The sequence below is a fragment of the Lepus europaeus genome, chromosome 5, assembly GCF_033115175.1.
Source record: "Lepus europaeus isolate LE1 chromosome 5, mLepTim1.pri, whole genome shotgun sequence".
In the NCBI taxonomy this organism is placed as follows: Eukaryota; Metazoa; Chordata; class Mammalia; order Lagomorpha; family Leporidae; genus Lepus; species Lepus europaeus.
In genome coordinates, this window is record NC_084831.1 from 32,458,152 (window position 1) to 32,476,763 (window position 18,612).

An 18,612-nucleotide genomic window follows, 5' to 3' on the forward strand; every position below is an offset into this window, starting at 1 on the left:
TAATTCTTTGTTTTGTGTTGAAATGATAGAAACTGTTTAGCTTCAGAGAGTGTGGACAAGTTGCACTGTTTCAGAAAATGGCCACTTTACATTCCATGCATACCTTTTGGTGCACCTAGAATACCTTGCTCTGTTTAGATGTTGCATGTCCTTCAACTGGGGTTTCTTTTCCTAGTTGAGTTTTGACAAGATCACGTACATGAAGAAAGGCTAATCATTTTTCAGGGGCACACAGAAGCAAAGCACTTTCTCTTTGCCTTGGGTAAACTTAACTGTTTTCCAAATAATTTTCCTTTGTTCAAGTGCACTGAAGCTTTCCTACAGAATAAGCTGAGTTGTTGTTAGAGTTTTTCTATTTCCATGTGCTTTGTTGACATCTGTGTTACCAGAGGTGGAAGAACACTATTGCTTTCGAAATTTGTGTGAAAATATAATTTGCACTGATGCAGGTTCTCCTGGCGAAGGCCCACATGTTAATGTGAGATTCTCCCATAACTTTCTTGATTTACCTGTTGTCTTCTGGAGTCTAATTACCATTAATTAATTTATTAACAGTCTTTGTTGTAAAATGCACATTTTAGCTTGGAATGCTATTTAGAAACATCCTGCTCCAGGTATCTTTGCAGTGACAAGAGCAAGTCTTTTTCCATCAATTTCACATACTTTGTCAGGTGTTGATTTGGTTCTTTAAAATAATGTTAGCTAAATGCTTTTCATTTTCTCTGTGGAGTATTTAAAATGGTAATTTACCTGCAGTTTGTGAATAGGGAAGTTAAGAGTGCAAGCACTCTGTCTTGCCCTTGATACCCCCCCCCCCTCTTTAGTGATATGAAGCTAAAGTAGGTTGATAATCAGTAACTAGCCAGTTCTTTTGAATAGTGAAATCTTCAGTCCCTTGTGTTGAGGTCTGCAATATACCTGATTTTAAAAGGCAGCTCTTTGTTTTCTTTTTATTTGCAAATACGGAATGAAGGTCATTGGAACATTTCTGCAGCAGACTCAGGGTGAAGCAGTGAGCCAGCAGCCCTCGTTCTCTGGGCAGGGAAAATGAGCAGGCCCTGTTAGAGAAGTTTGCAGGGTGTTGATTTGCCTTCCCTGGCCTCCCCTCTAGTAAAGGGTTTACCTAGAGTATCGGTAGGGGGTTAGATTTGGGCTCTGGTTGTTGGAATGGTGTAGAAGTCAAAGTTCCTGGATGCAGGCCTCTGTCGTTGCTCACAAAAGTGACCTTGAAAAACTGCCGAGCAGTTAAAAGATTGAAGGACAAAGTTTGTACAGATTTGGACCAAAAAGCTCTATTTAAGATGAAACGAGACTACTTCTGATGTTCAACTTGAGTGTTTAGTAGGAATATATTACAGATTCATATTAGGAGTTTTCAAGCAGTAAGACAATAAGGCTGCATTCATTCCCTCTTCCACTTTTTTCTGTCCCCACCCCCGCAAGAACAACAGAATAAAAAAAAACTCTCAATCATTTTGGTATGATAGTTGAGGGAACTATCATGCCACTTGTCATCTTTGTGATCTAGGGGGTGCTTGGTGAAAAGTGGTATTTCAGGAGTTCAATGTTGTATTTATCAAACTTCTTTTGGGAGATTGGTGTGCTTATGGTAAGAAAATGTTCATTTTGGGAATGTAAGTCCTAAGAGAAAGGACTGTGTTAAAAATTACATTTTAAGGAATAATTATTTTCATTGAAGCTTACTTTTTAGAAGTCCTTGATTTATATGTTATCTGTTGGTTTCAGGTTTTTTTTTAATATGATTTAAAAAACTGTTGTAGATGCTGAGTGACCCCACTGGCTCTGGATTAGAAGGCCTGGAGCATAGGAAGAAAAAGTTAAAGTTGGGGTACCGTATGAGGCCTAGGTAAAACTATTGACTTGAGAACTTTATGAATTTAGCTTCTTGGAAAGCTGTCTAGCCTAGATTTTTTACCTTTCAGGGTCAGGGACTCTTTGATAATCTGACCTACCATCTGGAGAAAAATGAATATAGGCATGCCTATGCAAATCTTCTGGTAGTTAAGATATTTCTAGTGTATGTTGAACGGCATTTATATGATAGCCTCATCAAACACTTTAGCCAGATAAGTGTTTTCCAGAGAAATAAAAACTTTACTTCTAGAAAGATCAGAGCTCTTCTAGAGCTAACTGTAACTTAACTGAGGTGACTGTATGGGTGGGTACGGGGCCTTAGATGGGGTCTAAGATTTGGATATTTATTTACTTTGATTAAAATATTTTGAGGCAGCACAGCACAAGCCTTTTAAAGTCAGGAGATGGTGTTCAAGTTCCATCCAGGTCGATTGCCAGCTTTGTGAGCTTGGACAAGTCAGCCATTTAGCGTCAGCTTCCTCATGTATAAAAATGGGACCCCAAAACAGTGCCCTCTTACTTAGTGCTGAGTCTTCAATGAGATCGTGTGTATTTGTGGTTTAGAAATTGTGAAGTACTGCATAAATATTGTTACTAATATCAGACTGAATCCAAACTGTTGGGAGATTAAATGTTTATGAAGATAGGTATAACATCAGAGGGAAAAAATGCCAGTATTTTAACATATTTACAGATTTTTTAAAAATCTGACACATCTCTTTTTAAACTAGTTCTGCATGCATTCACCTGCATATTCCTGTTTATGCTGGCGTGACCCATTTGATGCATATGTTAAGTTCATCAAACCTTCATCCATTAAGATTCCTATGAAAGAATTTTAACTCTTTTGTCAAAAATTAAGGACCTCTTTGAATAAGGTGAAAGGGGGATGCTGATTAGATTAGACTGAGGGGTCTCCGAGTGAAAGCTGGGAGTCTGTTCTGATTAGATATTGAAATTTGCATTATAAGGCAATGAGTGGTAATCATTGCAGATGTTTGCTAAGCAGAGTTACATTTTCAGTTTGTGCACCAAATATTTATAAAGTAAACTGTAGCCCTTTTTTATTTGCTTTGAGGTCATATGATCTCCTTTCTGTCAGTCTTCAGCTTGCAGTGTCCTAGCAAGCAAGTAAATGTTGAGATGAAGACTTTCTTTTTTACATAAATACTAGTTTACATTTCATCTCATTGATACCTACTGTAAGATACCTCTAACATAAATGGTAGAAGCCCGTAGGGATTTCTTTACCAATTTTCCATGGCTAGTGTCATCTATTTTTAGGACTTCCTTTTTTTTTTTTTTTTTTTCTCCAGGGGTGGGGTTGATATTTTGTGATCTATTTAATTTCCTGTCCTATTAAGTCACTTCCTCTCAGGCATGGTCAGTCAGTATTGACGTCAACTCTTTTCTGTGCATTGAGTCATATTCAGACAGGGTGAGATTTGGCAATATTGGCATTGGCTTTTCCAAATAAAGTCCCAGTTCCAGGGATATGGGTTTGTTTTTAAAATTTATTTTTTTAAAGATTTATTTATTATTTACTTGAGAGAGTTACACAGAGAGAGGAGAGGCAGAGAAAGAGAGAGGTCTTCTATCCAATGGTTCACTCCCCAATTGACTGCAATGGCCGGAGCTGGAGCTGCGCGGACCCGAAGCCAGGAGCCTGGAGCTTCTTCGGGTTGCTCAGGCGGGTGCAGGGGCCCAAGGACTTGGGCCATCTTCTACTGCTTTCCCAGGCCATAGCGGAGAGCTGGATCTGAAGTGGAGCAGCCAGAACTTGAACTGAACTGGTGCCCAAGTGGGATGCCGGCACTGCAGGCAGCGGCTTTACCTGCTGGCCCCTAAAATTTATTTGACGGAGAGAGAGGGAGAGATACCTTCCACCACTTGTTCACTCCCTAAATGTACACAGCTGCTCTGGGTGGGTCAAGCCAAAACCAGGAGCTGAAAACTCAATCCAGATCTCCCATGTGGGTGGCAGGGACCCAAGTACTTGAGGCATCATCTGTGCCTTTCACGCTGTACTTAGCAGGAAACTGGATTAGGAACGGAACTGAGAATTGAACCCAGGTACTCAGACATAGGCCACAGGCTTCCTAACTGCTGTCTTTTTTTTTTTTTTTTTTTTTTTGACAGAGTTAGACAGAGAGAGAGAGAGAGAGAAAGGTCTTCCTTTCCTGTTGGTTCACTCCCCAAATGGCCACTACGGCCGGAGCACTGCGCCAATCCGAAGCCAGGAGCCAGGTGCTTCCTCCTGGTCCCCCATGGGTGCAGGGCCCAAGCACTTGGGCCATCCTCCACTGCCTTCCCGGGCCACAGCAGAGAGCTGGACTGGAAGAGGAGCAACCGGGACAGAATCGGGCGCCCCAACTGGGACTAGAACCCAGGGTGCCGGTGCTGCAGGCAGAGGATTAGTCTAGTGAGCCACGGTGCCAGCCCCTAACTGCTGTCTAACTTCCAGGTGCCCACAAGGATATGTATTTTTGGGGGAGAAAATAGTAGTCATGGTTATTGTGGGTGTTTGTTCCTGAAACAAGATGAGTTCTTCTCTTTAAGAAACTATGATGTTGTGGGGGTTTCAGTGTTCCAAAATGATCCTTAAAGCTGACCATCCTTATCTTCAATAATAAATGCTTACAGAGTTGAGAGTTGTGGGTGGGAGGGAAGTTATGGGGGGGGGGGAGCCACTGTAATCCAAAAGCTGTACTTTGGAAATTTATATTTATTAAATAAAAGTTAAAAAAATAAATGCATACAGAGTTTCAGTACTTTTGAATGAAGCTAATGGGAGTCATTTAGGAATCTAGTTTAGATCCCTTAGCATACAAGAGGAAATTGAGGCCCAGAGTGTTGAAGTCCCCTAGTCAAGGTCTTTCATTTTTTAGTGACTGGCCTATGCAAGTTCAGGAATTGACTCCCAGCCAATTCATTGCATGTTCCTTTTATTATTCTAGGTTGTTTTGACTCTTTGTTTCTCATGTTTGTCTTCCTTTGGATGCATCTGTACGGGTTTTCTATTTGGACACAGAAGGAAAGTGGGCAATGGAAGAGATTCAGAAGTCTCCAGGTAGAGTCTGTTGGTTAGAAATCTGCTGTGGCAGCAGACTTAGCATTACTTTTGGGATCTCTTGCCTCAGCCAGAAAACTGAGAATCAGCTAGGAAAGTAATGGTGCCCACCTGGCTGAGATGTCCTACAGGGCTGGGTTACTTTTATGCATTACAAGGAAGTGTAAACTAAGGTATCTAAACAACACCTGCATGCCAGGTAGTGTGTTTTGTTTTTGTTTTTCAGTAATGTATTTGAAGAACAAGCTAATTCCCAACCGGGTTTGGGTTTCATTCTTCAAGTCAGTCCTTAAGCCAACCTGTATTTAATAGGAAATTCTAGAGTCACTTTGTTTGACAAGACTAAAATAGAAATCATTATCAAAGTCACATTTTAACTATGCTGATTTTACTTTATTCTTCCAGCAAAGTGGTATTGTTGTGTGTGCCCATGTGGCTTTGGGTAGTTTGGGATTTGGCTTTTGTTATTGCTTTGCTTGTTCTCTGACAGATGATATTGTAAATTGAAAAAAAATTTTAAAGATTTATTTTTATTTGAAAGAGTTACACAGAGGGAGAAAGAGAGGCAGAGAGAGAGGCAGAGAGCTTTTCCATCCGCTGGTTCACTCCCCAGTTGGCCGCAATGGCTGGAGCTGCATTGATCTGAAGCCGGGAGCTTCTTCCGGGTTTCTCGTGCAGGTGCAGGGGCCCAAGGACTTGGGCCATCTTCTACTGCTTTCCCAGGCCATAGCAGAGAGCTGGATCGGAAGTGGAGCAGCCAGGACTTGAACTGGTGCCCATATGGGATGCCGGCACTGTAGGCAGCAGCGTTACTGCTACACCACAGTGCCAGCCCCCTGAAAAAAAAGTTTTTTTAAATATTTATTTGTTTGAAAGACAAAGTTATAGAGGGAGGAAGAGACCAAGAGAAAGATCTTCCATCTGCTTCTTCACTCCCCAAGTGGCCATAACAGCCAGGGCTGTGCCAAGTAGAAGCCAGGAGAACTCCATCTGGGTCTCCCATGTGAGTGGCAGGGGCCCAGGTGCTTGAACCATCTTCCACTGCTTTCCCAGGTACATTAGCAGGGAGCTGGATCAGAAGTGGAGCAGCCAGGATAGCAATCTGTGTTCACATAGGATGCCAACATCACAGGTGACAGATTGACCCACTATGCCACAACTCCGCCCTCCCCCCTCCAAATTTTTATTTTTCATATTGGAGTTAGCGCTGTGGCATAGTGGTTAAACTTCTGCCTGTGGTGCAGGCATCCCATATGGGTGCCAGATCAAGTCCCAGTTGCTCCACTTCCAATCTAGTTCCCTGATAATTGCCTGGGAAAGCAGTGGAAGATGGCCCAAGTGCTTGGACTCCTGTACCCACATGGAAGACCTGAAAGAAACTCCTGGCTTCTGGCTTCGGATTATAATTATATATCTCGGATATATAATTATAGTAGACACATCTGGATAGAAAATATCTCATGTGTGCATTTCCCAGAAATTTTTTTTAATCTATTCTTCCTTCTGCTTTAATATTGGGCCCAGTTTAGAGCCTGGTCAAATTCTATTTGTATTATCTCCCTTACCTTACCTTCCTGTCTCTCCCCTCCACATCCTGAAGACAGACAGACCCTACTGTTCAATAATGGACCCAAAGATTTTTTTACTTGGAGTATTTGTTATAAATTAAATTACAGTTCAGTACCCTGCAGTGAAAAAGGGCAGCTGAAGGATAAGAAATAAAGGTAAATTACAGTGTAAGGAAGAACTAGAGGAACAAGAACACCTAGTCAATGTTTAACTTTAAAGTGGCATAACATAGGTTGTAACCTTGTGTTCCTTTGTTCAAAGAAATACTAAAATAACCACAGCGAATAGCAGTGCTGGTTCACTGGGTTATCATTTTTTTTTTTCTTGAAAGTACTATTGTTTTGGTCTGTCTCCATAGTTTCAGTTACATAGAAAACTAATGGGAAGAACGGCTTGACTGGAAATATCCAGATAAAATGAATTTTCCCTTTATCTGCCTAAGCTACATAGTGCTTACCTTTGAGGAAATGCTGAAGTTAGATGCTTTACACTTCTTTTCACTGATTTCCCATGCATGCATGTCCTTTCTGTGGAGACAAAAAATGTGTACAAATAAAATGTTAGGCTCTGAGAGTCTGGTAGGAGAGATTGATAGTGTCTATCAGCTGTAGAAATGGATGTGAAAAATGTGAGCAAAGAACACAGAATTCAGAGGAGGGGAAACCTTGGGTCAGGAGTGAAGGAAGGCAGTTGAGCCGGGTGTTGTACTCAGGGAGGTAGCAACGGGCATTCCAGGCGTGGGGAACAGCAGGAGCAAGATCATAATTCAGAAAGCACAGTTGGGCTGCACTGCTTAGAGCATAAGGAGGTGAGCTAAGGATAGGAGGGAGCAGTAAAAGAAAGAAGTCTGGAAAAGTAAGTTGGAGTTGGATGCAAAACAGCTTTGATTGCCAGGCTTAGAAATTTGAATGGTACTCCCCTTAACACTGGTGACCATTGACGATTGTGGGGTAGTAAATTGATGTGATATTATTAGAACTGTGCTTTTATGGAGTTTGTTATAGAATGAGCTTGAATAGAAGACACAAAATCATGAAGAGTGCAGTCAGTTCACATAGCAGGTTTGCAGCCCTTACAGATTGTAGGAGTTAAAATACGTAGTAATGTAAACAACTTAGAATCATACAGTAATTACTAGCTGTTATCATCTTCATCTTTATTATTATATGGAGGTGATGAGGGCCTCAACAGAAATACTGACAATATGAAGAAAAGTCAGGAGATGGCTGCTGTTGGACATGTTACTGCAGAATTTAGCAGTTGGTTAAAACTGAGAACCAGAGGAGAAGGAGGGTAACTGGGATAACTCCCATTTCAAGCCTGTGTGACTGATGCATAATAAACTCTAAGGAGCAGGTTTCGATGTGTGGAGTTTCAGTTCTGCTTAGTTTTACGTTTGGAGATATCCAGCAGGCAGTTTGTACATGTGGGACTGGAGCTTTGGAGAAATACCAAAATCGGTAATGTGTCTTTAGAATTTAAACTCTTAGAGGTTATAGCTGAGTTTGGGAGTTGAATGAAAGAGAATCAAAGGAAAGAATGGACATAAGGGTAGTTTCATGTCAAAGATGTAAAGTTGATAGATCCAGGAATGAACATGGAATCCTAGGTGAGTATCCTGTGAGGCTTGATACTCCTATTATCTGAGTGTGGACCAACCATGTATGAGTTACTATTCTTTATTCTAAAATGCTGATGTTCATTTTTGAGTGTTATTTTAGTTTAAAATTAGAAAATGGGGCTGGCTTTGTGGCTCAGAGGTTTAAGCCACAGCCTGTGATACCAGCATCCCATATGAGCACTGGTTCGAGTTCTGGCTGCTACACTTTTTTTTTTCTTCTTCTTCTTTTTATTTAAATATTTATTTATTTGAAAGGCAAAGTTACAGGGGGGGGGGGGGAGGGAGAAGTCTTCCATCTGCTGGTTCACTCCCCAGGTGGCCAAAATAGCTAGAGCTATGCCAATCCAAAGCCGGGAGGTTATAGCTTCTTTTGGGTCTTCCACATGGATGCAGAGGCCCAAGGACTTGGGCCATCTTCCTCTGCTTTTCCAAGCCATAGCAGAGAGCTGGGTCTGGAAGTGGAGAAGCTGGGATTTGAACCGGTGCCCTTATGGGGTGCTGGCACTGCTGGCTTTACCCACTTCGACGCAGCGCCGGTCCCTGCTACACTTTCAATCCAGCGCCCTGCTAATGCTCCTGGGAAGGCAGCAGAGAATGGTCCTAATGCTTGGGCCCCTGTCACCCATATGGGAGACCCGGATGGAATTCCAGGCTGCTGGCTTCATCCTGGCCAAGACTGGCTGTTGCAGCCATCTGGGGAGTGAACTGGTGCATGGAAGAAATCAATCTCTATTTTTATCTCTCGCTCTCTCTCTCGAACTCTGCCTTTCAAATAAATAATAAATAATTAAAAAAAAAAACACTTTTTAAAAAAACTGGAGAATATTGGGGCTGGCGCTGTGGCACAGTGGGTAAAAAAAAAAAAAAAAAAAAAAAGCCCTGGCCTGAAGCACTGACATTCCGTATGGACGCCGGTTCTAGTCCCGGTTGCTCCACTTCCAATCCAGCTCTCTGCTATGGCCTGGGAAATTTGTGGAAGTTGGCCTAAGTCCTTGGACCCCTGCACCCACGTGGGAGACCTGGAAGAAGCTCCTGGCTCCTGGCTTTGGATCGGCACAGTTCCGGCTGTTGTGGCCATTGCGGAGTGAACCATCGGATGGAAGACTTCTCTCTGTCTCTACCTCTCTCTATAACTCTGTCTTTAAAAAAAAAAAGCACAATTAAAAAAAAAAACTAGAGCATATAACTCCCTATTCAGGCATGCATCAGGAAGTACAGATACCATTGTTAGCTCACATCTTCCTCAGAATACTTTGAGCACCATGTGTGTGTGATACCTGTTCTTGTGACAGGTTGAATTGAGTGAGGACGTCAGTATCAGCTCATAGGTTAAATATTCAAAAAGCTAGTATTAACTTTTTCTCTGTGTGCCATAATGTGTGAAAGATTAGAAATGCTTCACTAGTAGGTTAAACAACTGCTTGGGACACCGGCATCCTGTATCAAAATGGCAGTTTGAGTCCTGACTACTCTGCTTCCTGCTAGTGCATCCTGAGAGGCAGCAGATGATGACTCAAGTGCTTGGGTCCCTGCCACCCACATGGGAGACCCAGATGGAGTTCTGGGCTCCTGGGTTTGTCCTGATGCAGTCCTTACTGTTGCAGATATTCAGGGAGTGAACCAGTGGATGGATGGAAGGTCTCTTTCTCTCTCTGTATCTCCTCACATACACACAACATATCTTCATTGAGTGCAGAGACTAGCTTTTGCTTTCCAAGTTGACTTGAGCTTAACTCTTATTGATGTTAGCTTTGTAAAGTCTCAGATAGCAGCATCCTACGTGCAGCCAATCAAAAGTATGTATATGGGAGTTTGGCAGCATTTGGTTAACCAGTAATTGATAGCCACATGATCATGATAACATCAGTAGGCAGCACACACAATTACCAGAAATGGGACTAGGATTTAACAGAATTTTCAATGTAAAGCACCTATAATTAGTTTCTAGGCTATGCATATTGTAATTATCCTCCATCAAAAATAAAGGCAGTAACAAATATTTCATTAGAGAAATAGTGGTAAATCTCCACCTACCTTACGTGGTTTTTTTATATCTTAAATTCCACGATTATTTTTCTCCTGGTGATTAACTGGGCAGCTACCCACGAAGCTACCCTTGAAGGTGTAATAGTATGCAGTGTTTATAGGAAACATAGTACCTTAGAGTTAATGAAGTGATTTCACACTCATTCTCTGACTTAGTATTTACTTGTTATAGGAAGGACAGAAGATCATTATCCCATTTTGGGGATTTGGAAGCAAGAGGGAGGGCCTAATGCCACAAGCCCTGTGCTCTTTGCATTGTGCCTTGTTGCTGTTTATTAAAAAACCTATCTCGGCAAAAGGAAGACCTTTCTCTCTGCCTCTCTCTCTCACTGTCCACTCTGCCTGTCAAAAAAAAAAAAAAAAAAAAAAAAACTATCTATGGCTGTGTCTATCTGATGGAACTGATTCTGCCTCCCATTTTCCCTTTTTTTTTTTTTTTTTGGTACTTGCTCCTCCCCTAAAAGTCACACATTAAAAAAAAAAAAGAGAAAGGTGGGCATTTGGCTCACAGATCAAGACACTTGGGACCCTGTATCCCATGTCAGAGTGTCTGCATTTGAGTCCCAGCTCTGCTTCCAATTCCAGCTTCTTGCAAACGTGCAACCTGGGAGGCAGCAGAAGATGGTTGAAGTAACTTGGATTCCTGCCACCCACATGGGAAATCTGACTTGAGTTACAGGGCCTGGTTTTGACCTGGCCCAGCCCTACCTGTTGTGGGCATTTGGGGAGTGAACTAGCAAATGGAAGATCCTCTATCCATATCTCCCCCCCACCTCTGCCTTTCAAATAAATACAAATAAAAATTTTAAATGATTTGTTTATTTGAAACCCAGGGTGACAGAGAGGGAGAAAGAGACCTTCCATCCACTTGTTCATTTTCCAAATGCCTACAACAGCTAGGGCTGGGCCAGGCCAAAGCCAGATACCGGGCACTCCATCCAGGTCTCCCATGTGGTTGATAGGGACCCACGTACTTCAGCCATCATCTGCTGTCCTGCAGGTTGTACATTAACAGGAAGCTGAATCTGAAGTGCAGAGTAGCAGGGAGTCAACCCAGGCACTCTGACGTGGGATGCAGGCATCCTAAGCTGTGCTTTACCCTGCTACTGCGCCACAACACTTCCAAAGTAAATTAAAAAAGAAAAAAGAAAAAAAATCAGTTTCCTCAGAGTTCTCACAGAATCTTTATACTTAACAATTTAAACCAAAAAGGAAATAGATTGTTTCTAAAAGTTTTCGTCCAAAAAGATAAAAAGCCATTTTTCTTCTTAGAACAAGGCATAATACAAATACATCCTATTGAGCACTCTCATGTTTTTAGGAAATTGTCTTTGGTGAATCTCAAATTCACTAAGGTCAGATAAGTAGTTGAAGGACCTTTTTCAAAGAAATACGTGGTTAGAGTTGTGTCAGGTGTTCTATGGTATTTCTTAGCTCTGCAGGTTCACACTTTGTGGTATATACTGAACAAATCCCAAGTTTGGGTTCTTGAGTTGAACCACAGAGATTGGTATTTTTAGATGAGTCATGGTGTTCTTAAATAATCAGTTGCTTTAGATTTCCTAGCTCTGATTTATAATCCTTATTTCACCCCTAGTAGGGTAGTTAGAACAAAGGAATTCTGATTTTTTGGAGTGATGGCTGCATAATTAAAAATAATGTTATCACTTTGTTCACAATGTAGCAGTAGCTTTAATTTTGAAGCACTGCATAGAATTTAGCCTGATGATTCCTCTTCTAAGTGTGCATTTCCAACAAGGCTAAGGTTGTTCTTCTGAACTATAGTGAAGGGGCCAGTGTTGCAGTGTAGTGTGTTAAACAGCTGCCTGCGACACTTGCATCACATTTGGGCACTGGTTCTGAGTCCTAGCTGCTCTACATCTGATCCAGCTCCCTGCTAATGTGCCTGGAAAAGCAATGGAAGATGGCCCAGGTCTTTGGGACCCTGCACTCATGTTGGAGACCTGGAAGAAGCTTCTGGCTCCTGGCTTCGATCTGGTCCAGCCCTGGCCGTTGCTGCCATTTGGGGAGTGAACTTGTGTATGGAAGATTCTTTCTCTCTCTTTGCCTTTCCCTCTCTTTCTCTCTAATTCTGCCTTTCAGATAAACAAAAAACAAATCTTTAAAAAAAAAAATGAACTATATTGAGAAGATAGTGACTTCTCATTAGCAGGCATTCCCCCACCCCCACCTCCACACACAGTGAACTTGATCTGCCAGGTCTTTCCATCTCCCTGTTGGTTGGTGACCAGATGGTCTAGTCCTCACTGTTTGCTGGGAACTACAGCTTAACAGGCCTGAAAAATTTAGGCTTTCTTGTTTATACTTTCCACTTTGAAATATGTGTGAATATGGCATCTTGGCATTTTCAAGTACTTTTTTTTTCAGGAGAATGATCAGGAAAACTAAAAGTAAAAGCCTTGGTGGATTTATGTGCCAGGCTGAGAAAATCTATAGGATTTTGGTCCTCTGTTGAGTTACCGGTTGTAAAGATGGAAGAAAACATTTGGTGGATGAGCTCAGAATCAGGGGACATACTTTTAATTCCAGTTCTGGCGTGTACTTGTCTTGTGACCTTAGCTAGGTCCCTCAGTCTCCGTGAATAAAGTTTATTTGTCAGATGCTAATATTTTTATCTCTGCTGCCTGTCTTATGTGTTCATAGCCAGAAACAAATGAGATAATGTGAAGCTACTTTAAAAAGTGTGAAGTGTGTACACATGTAAGGGATTAGCATAACCATCTCACTTATGTTGCACTCTTTGAAGTGGTCTTTACATTTTCCATTCCTGACAGCTGTATACATGGAAGGGGGAGATTTAAGGTTTGATTGGCTTGGGTGATTTGTTTCTTTTCATGCTCTTTTTCTTCTTTCTTTAAACATTTAAATCAGTGATAAAAGACGCTAAGCAGAGGGCAGACAGAATTCACAGTGTGTCTGTGAGTCAGCAGAATCCATAGCCAAATCAATACCGCCAAGCTCATATTGACATTCTTATAACACCCACCAGGTTTTTAATTGAGAATTCTCTGCTCCCTGCTCCCCCTAGTTTTTAGATAGATTAATTTACTGGCACAATTTTCCATTTTCCAGTGGAGCCTATGATTAGATAATTGTCTACATTTATGCTACATTTTCTAAAATAGAACAGATTTCTCTCCAGCCCCATTTTTCTTGACTCTTTTATTGAACTGCTACACAAAGGTTACTGTACAACTGAGTACAAATACTTGAGAAGGAATTTCTCCATATGCAAATTTGAAAGAAAGGAACCCACAGTGAGCCCAAGGATTCTTAGGGTCTTAAAATAGTTCTTGAGAAGCTTCTGTTTGTTCATTCAGTAAACGGGTATCAAATCCCCACTGTGTATTAGGCCTGTTTGCCTTAGGATGTGCCAAAACCAAAGATAATTATGTAAGAATTGGGAAGATAATAGGAATGTGGAAATTTTAGGCTTAAAAATAATATACAAAAAAAATACACTGCACAAGCAAGTCTTAGAATGCTAATTGTAGAAATAGATTGCATGATGTACTGAGAATGGTTTTTGGGGGGAGAAAAAGCATTTAGTCATCACTGACTAGTGAATGTGTATATTTAACTTAATTTCCTTACCTTAAACTTTGGTTTCAATCTATGAAATGGTCTCAGAATTCCTGCTTTCCAGAACATGTTTCCTTTTCTCCAGGATCCTGGATAGAGATGAAGAGCCAGCCAGAGCTCTCCAGAACTCAAAACATAATCTTTCTCTTGGGTGTTGGGGCCAGGTGGGGTCAAGTGGCATGGAGTGCTGCCTGGACTCTGGGTTTCCTCTGCCTTCTAACTTAGGTAAGATTCCTCCCAGGAGACGAAACAGCCACATACTGCTAGTTGGTAGATTTCTAAAGTATTAAGTTTAAATGTTTTTGGATTAGTCTGGAGTAAAAACCTGTGTAGTCACTGATCATAGACATTCCCAGGGATTTAAATTTGGAGCATTTCTAGTCATTTTCAGCTGGATTCTTAACATGCTTGGGACTAATAGATTCATTCTAAATTTAGTAATTTGAAGGGCTTTAAAATAATTTCATATTTATAAAAGAGATGGAGAAGATCTTTCTCCGTTTTAATACATATTTCCATTCATCTGAAACTTTTTTTCTTTTTTTTAAGAAATATGATAAGAACAAAGTAAGTAGTCCAGATTAGGGAGAGAAAGAAGCAAGCTGGGTCACTAGCTATAATACATAATGGGGATTGATCTGTAGGCTCCGTACTGTGTCTGGGACTATTCAGGCCAGGGGTAGTTTTTTTGCCTAGCTCTGACATATGATAATATGATACTATCTGGCATTGGTATGGTGCCCAGGGTTTTTTAGGCTTTCTTACATGTGTGATCCCATTTGTATGTTAACTGCCCTATAAGGTGCTACTTACTGTAAGTGAACAATGGCCCCAAGAAGTTAAGTGATTTCCCCAAGATCATAAATGGACAGCAGGTTAGTATCCTGAGAGCAAGAACCCTCAGGTCTGCTACATTTTATTTCTGTTTTACCTTGTATTTTACTGGCCCCCATTGTTTGCAACTGAGTATACCTAGGTGCTTCTGACTCCCCTAGAGACAGCTCGGGGGAAGGATAAAATGAAAAAGGCACCAGCCCTGTGGCATAGCTGGTACCTGCGGTGCCAGCATCCCAAGTGGGCTCCTGTTGAGTCCTGGCTGCTCCACTTCTGATCCAGCTTCCTACTAATACTCCTAGGAAAACAGTGGAAGATGGCCCAAGTGCTTGGGTCCCTGCACCCATGTGGGAGGCCAGAAAGAAGCTTTTGACTCAGGGCTTGAGATAGGCCCAGCTCCAGTTGTTGTGGCCATTTGGGAAGTGGACAAGTGAATGGAAGATCTTTCTCTTTCTGTGTCTCCCTCTTTCTCTCTCTCTGTTACTCTGCTTTTCAGATAGGTAAATAAATCTTAAAAAATAAAAAAAGAGTAAGAGAAAACAGAAAAATGCCTGTATGGTAGGAGATAGCAGTGTATAAGCATCTTCTCTTCTTTGCCACAGATACTCAGGATCAAGTAGTTAAACATCTCCTGAGCTAAGGATTTGAGTCAGTGTTCTAAGCCAAAATTGCTTATTTGTTTCAACAGTCTGAACGTGCGTGTGCACACACACACAACATTAAAACAGTGCAAAAATTGTGAGTGAATAAGCTGTAATAAATCAAGATCACAATTCATAATTTTAGGGCTTTTGTATTTTAAAAAATTTTTTATTTGGCAGTGACAGGATGGTCAGAGAGGGAGAAAGTGAGGGGGAGAGAGAGAAATCTTTTAGCCCCTGGTTTGCTCCCCAAATGGTTGTATGGGCTGAGCCTGGGCCAGGACAAAGCCAGGAGCCTAGAACTCCATCTGGGTCTCCCATGTAGGTGCAGGGCCCCAAGCACTTGGGCCATCTGTTGCTTTCCCAAGCACATTAGCAGGGAGCTGGCTTGGAAGTGGAGCAGTGAGGGCTTGAACGGGGGCTCCTATTTGGGATTTTGGTGTTGCAGATGGCAGCCTAACCCACTGCACCACAATGTAGACTCTGAGCCTTTGCATTTTAATTTTTATTTATTTGCTTATTTGAAGGAGATAGACAGATATACAATGCTCCCATCTACTGGTTCACTTCCCCAAATGCCCCCAATGGCTGCGACTGGCCTGACCAAAGCTGGGAGCTAAGAACTCAATCCAGGTCACCCACATAGTGGCAAGAACTCCATCACTAGGGCCACCATCATTGTCTCTTAGGGTTCACATAAGCAGGAAGCTGGATTCAGGAACTGGAGCTGCTTATTGAACCCAGGTACTCTGTATATGGGATTTGGGTATCTTAACCTTTAGGCTGAACACCCACTCCACTTTAGTATTTCTGATTCCACCATTTACTGTATTATGACCTTGAGGAAGTAAGGTTGCAAAATCCTTTACTCAAATTCACCATTATGTGTGTGTGTGTGTGTGTATGTTTGTATGTACATATATAATAACACTGGAAGAGAGGAGTGCATAGGCTCCAAATGCCAAAAAAACAAAGATAAAGTATAGAAAAGCTAGTTGCCTGGTTTGATTGGTTTACATTTTGTGTATGTTTAAATGTTTGACTATACTTCATAAAATTCATGCAGATACTGCATGTTAATCAAAAAAGTTTTTAATAAAATATATCCGGTCGTCAGCACACCATGTAAAACTGGGATAGTATTGATAAACTTAGCATTAGCTAAGTGAAGGTCAGTTGGGGATAATGTGTGTGGTAAGTAGTTTGTAAACTCCAGACTCCTTAAGTTGGCATCTTTGGTGCATTCTTCAGAATCACACCTCTCCTGCACACACACAAACACAGCATCTCACTAAAAACTGAGCGTGTGGTTATTTGTGAATCTCAGAAGAGACCCAGTAAATCAAACAGCTCTTTGTTCTAGGATATAACTTAGCATGGGCTACAGGCACTGTTTTTACTCCAACTCATGTCAGAATTGCCTTTCAGGATGAGTCCTGAAAAACCAGTTACTCATCATTCCTTTGCAGGAGTTTATTTACTCTCATAAAGGTAGAGGGTCAGTGAGATTATCAAAGTATTTCTGTGGGGCAGAGAGGGCTGCCCCAGCTTCCTCTTCATGGAGGCTGAACAAGGGAGCCACATAGCAGTGTGAGCCAGGGCAAGCTTCTCAACCGTGGTGCTCAGTTTCCCTATCAGGAAATCAGGGAGAAATAAAACACTTCACCGTGCTTTACAGCTGTGCTCTAAATATTTTTAAAAAAATTATTACTAAAGGGCCAGTTAATATTTTAGGCTTTGGTTTCTGTTGTAACTCTCAACTCTGTGTGAAAGTTGCCTTAGACAAATTAACGAGGGTTGCTGTCTTCCAGTGAAACATTGCCTGCGGAAACAGGCGTGTAGCCAGATTTGCCTGTGGGCTGTAGTTTTCAGACCTTTGCTTTAGAATACTTCACTGTTTGGTCCTTTTTCTCTGTAGTACAAAATACTGTTAGTGTTTTATTGCTGTCAAATATACAGGGATATTTAAGTTTTAGCATTAAGGAAGGAATGAGGAAGGAAGTCTGTGAAGTTAGATGCTTAAAAAACCATTTTCTATTCCACAAAATAAGTTTTAAAATATTGTGTTCCATCACTTCCGTTCCACCTTCTTTTTTTTTTTTTTTTAAACAGTTATACTACAAACATGTTATGGTCAAGCCTGTTTCAAACATCATATAATAGTAGATAGCAAACGGAAGCAGCTTTTGTTTTTGAAGAAAAAGTGGCTCTTCTCCAGTTTGAAACTGTGTCCTTGTGAGCAGATTTTTAAAGAGAATAATGTATAGCCATTGTCAACCCGTAGTCTTTTAGGAAGCATGACTTTCTAGTGGGCATTTTGAAAAGCAGCTTCATGCTTAGCCTCTTGGAATTAGAGATATAGACACATCCTCAAACACTGAACTTGGCATTAATCAGAGTTGGGGGAGGTAGGGCTATATTATTTGTTCTTGTTGAAGTGGGGGGCTATTGTATAATAATCTGCCAGGAAGTACAACTACCTAAGGGTTTAGAACTTAAGTCGTAAGGTTTCTGGCACCTAGCTTAGTGCTTTCTTACTTAAGAGGAAACCTTAGATGAACTTAAAGACCATTGAAAACAGTTTTTTCTCTAGTCATCCTGCCTTCCTTTGAATTCATTTGTTGTGTCCTTAAGTGGTGAACTGTAGGGCTTCTGTACTGGACCACCAGAGACCCCTTCTGTATGAGACCACTAACATGTATTTAACATACATCACTCCAGGAGTGGCTGTGTGGAGTGAGCAGTCTAAGGCCATCAGCAAGTAGGCAGCAGGTCAGTGCACAGACAGGTTTTTTAATTTCCAGAGCAGTGCTGTTTTTCTTCTGAAATTGTCAATTTGAGATTGACTTTATTATGGAGAACATAAGCTCCTTTATGGTTTAAAATGCTTTTTAGCTACTTTGATTGATAATAGCATATGTTCTAAGGTCAGTCTATATAAACATGGGAGCCAAATTATCTGTTGGTGGAATTGTTTTGTTTTGAAAGTCTCAGTCCTCAAATTTAGTTTTCACTTTTCTTTGTAGTTTGGAAGAGTATCTAAAATAGCAAGCACAAATTATCTAAATGCTGCTCCCTTTCTTCCTCATCCATCTGTTTATTCATATTTGCATTCCTCCTTTCTTTTTAATCTCTCACTCATCATTTTAAATATAACACTTCCCAACCAGCTGATTCAAATGAAGAAACCTGGAACTAAATTCAATAAATACCTGAGCAGTATGGGAACATTAAGTACTGGTGACAGCACTGCCTGCAGGCCAAAACAACAGCACATGATCTCCTGACAATGGAAGACATGAGCAAAAGGAAGGTCAAAGGGAATGAAGAGGTATATGCTCTGAACATTGAGA

The 18,612-nt window shown here is 41.1% G+C and overlaps 1 protein-coding gene across 2 annotated transcripts in view; it reads left to right on the plus strand.

The window, feature by feature from the left end:
* Nucleotides 1–18,612, plus strand: part of NFYC (nuclear transcription factor Y subunit gamma) — an 83,806-nt gene that overhangs the window by 19,702 nt on the left and 45,492 nt on the right. The gene's annotated exons all lie outside the window — the stretch shown is intronic.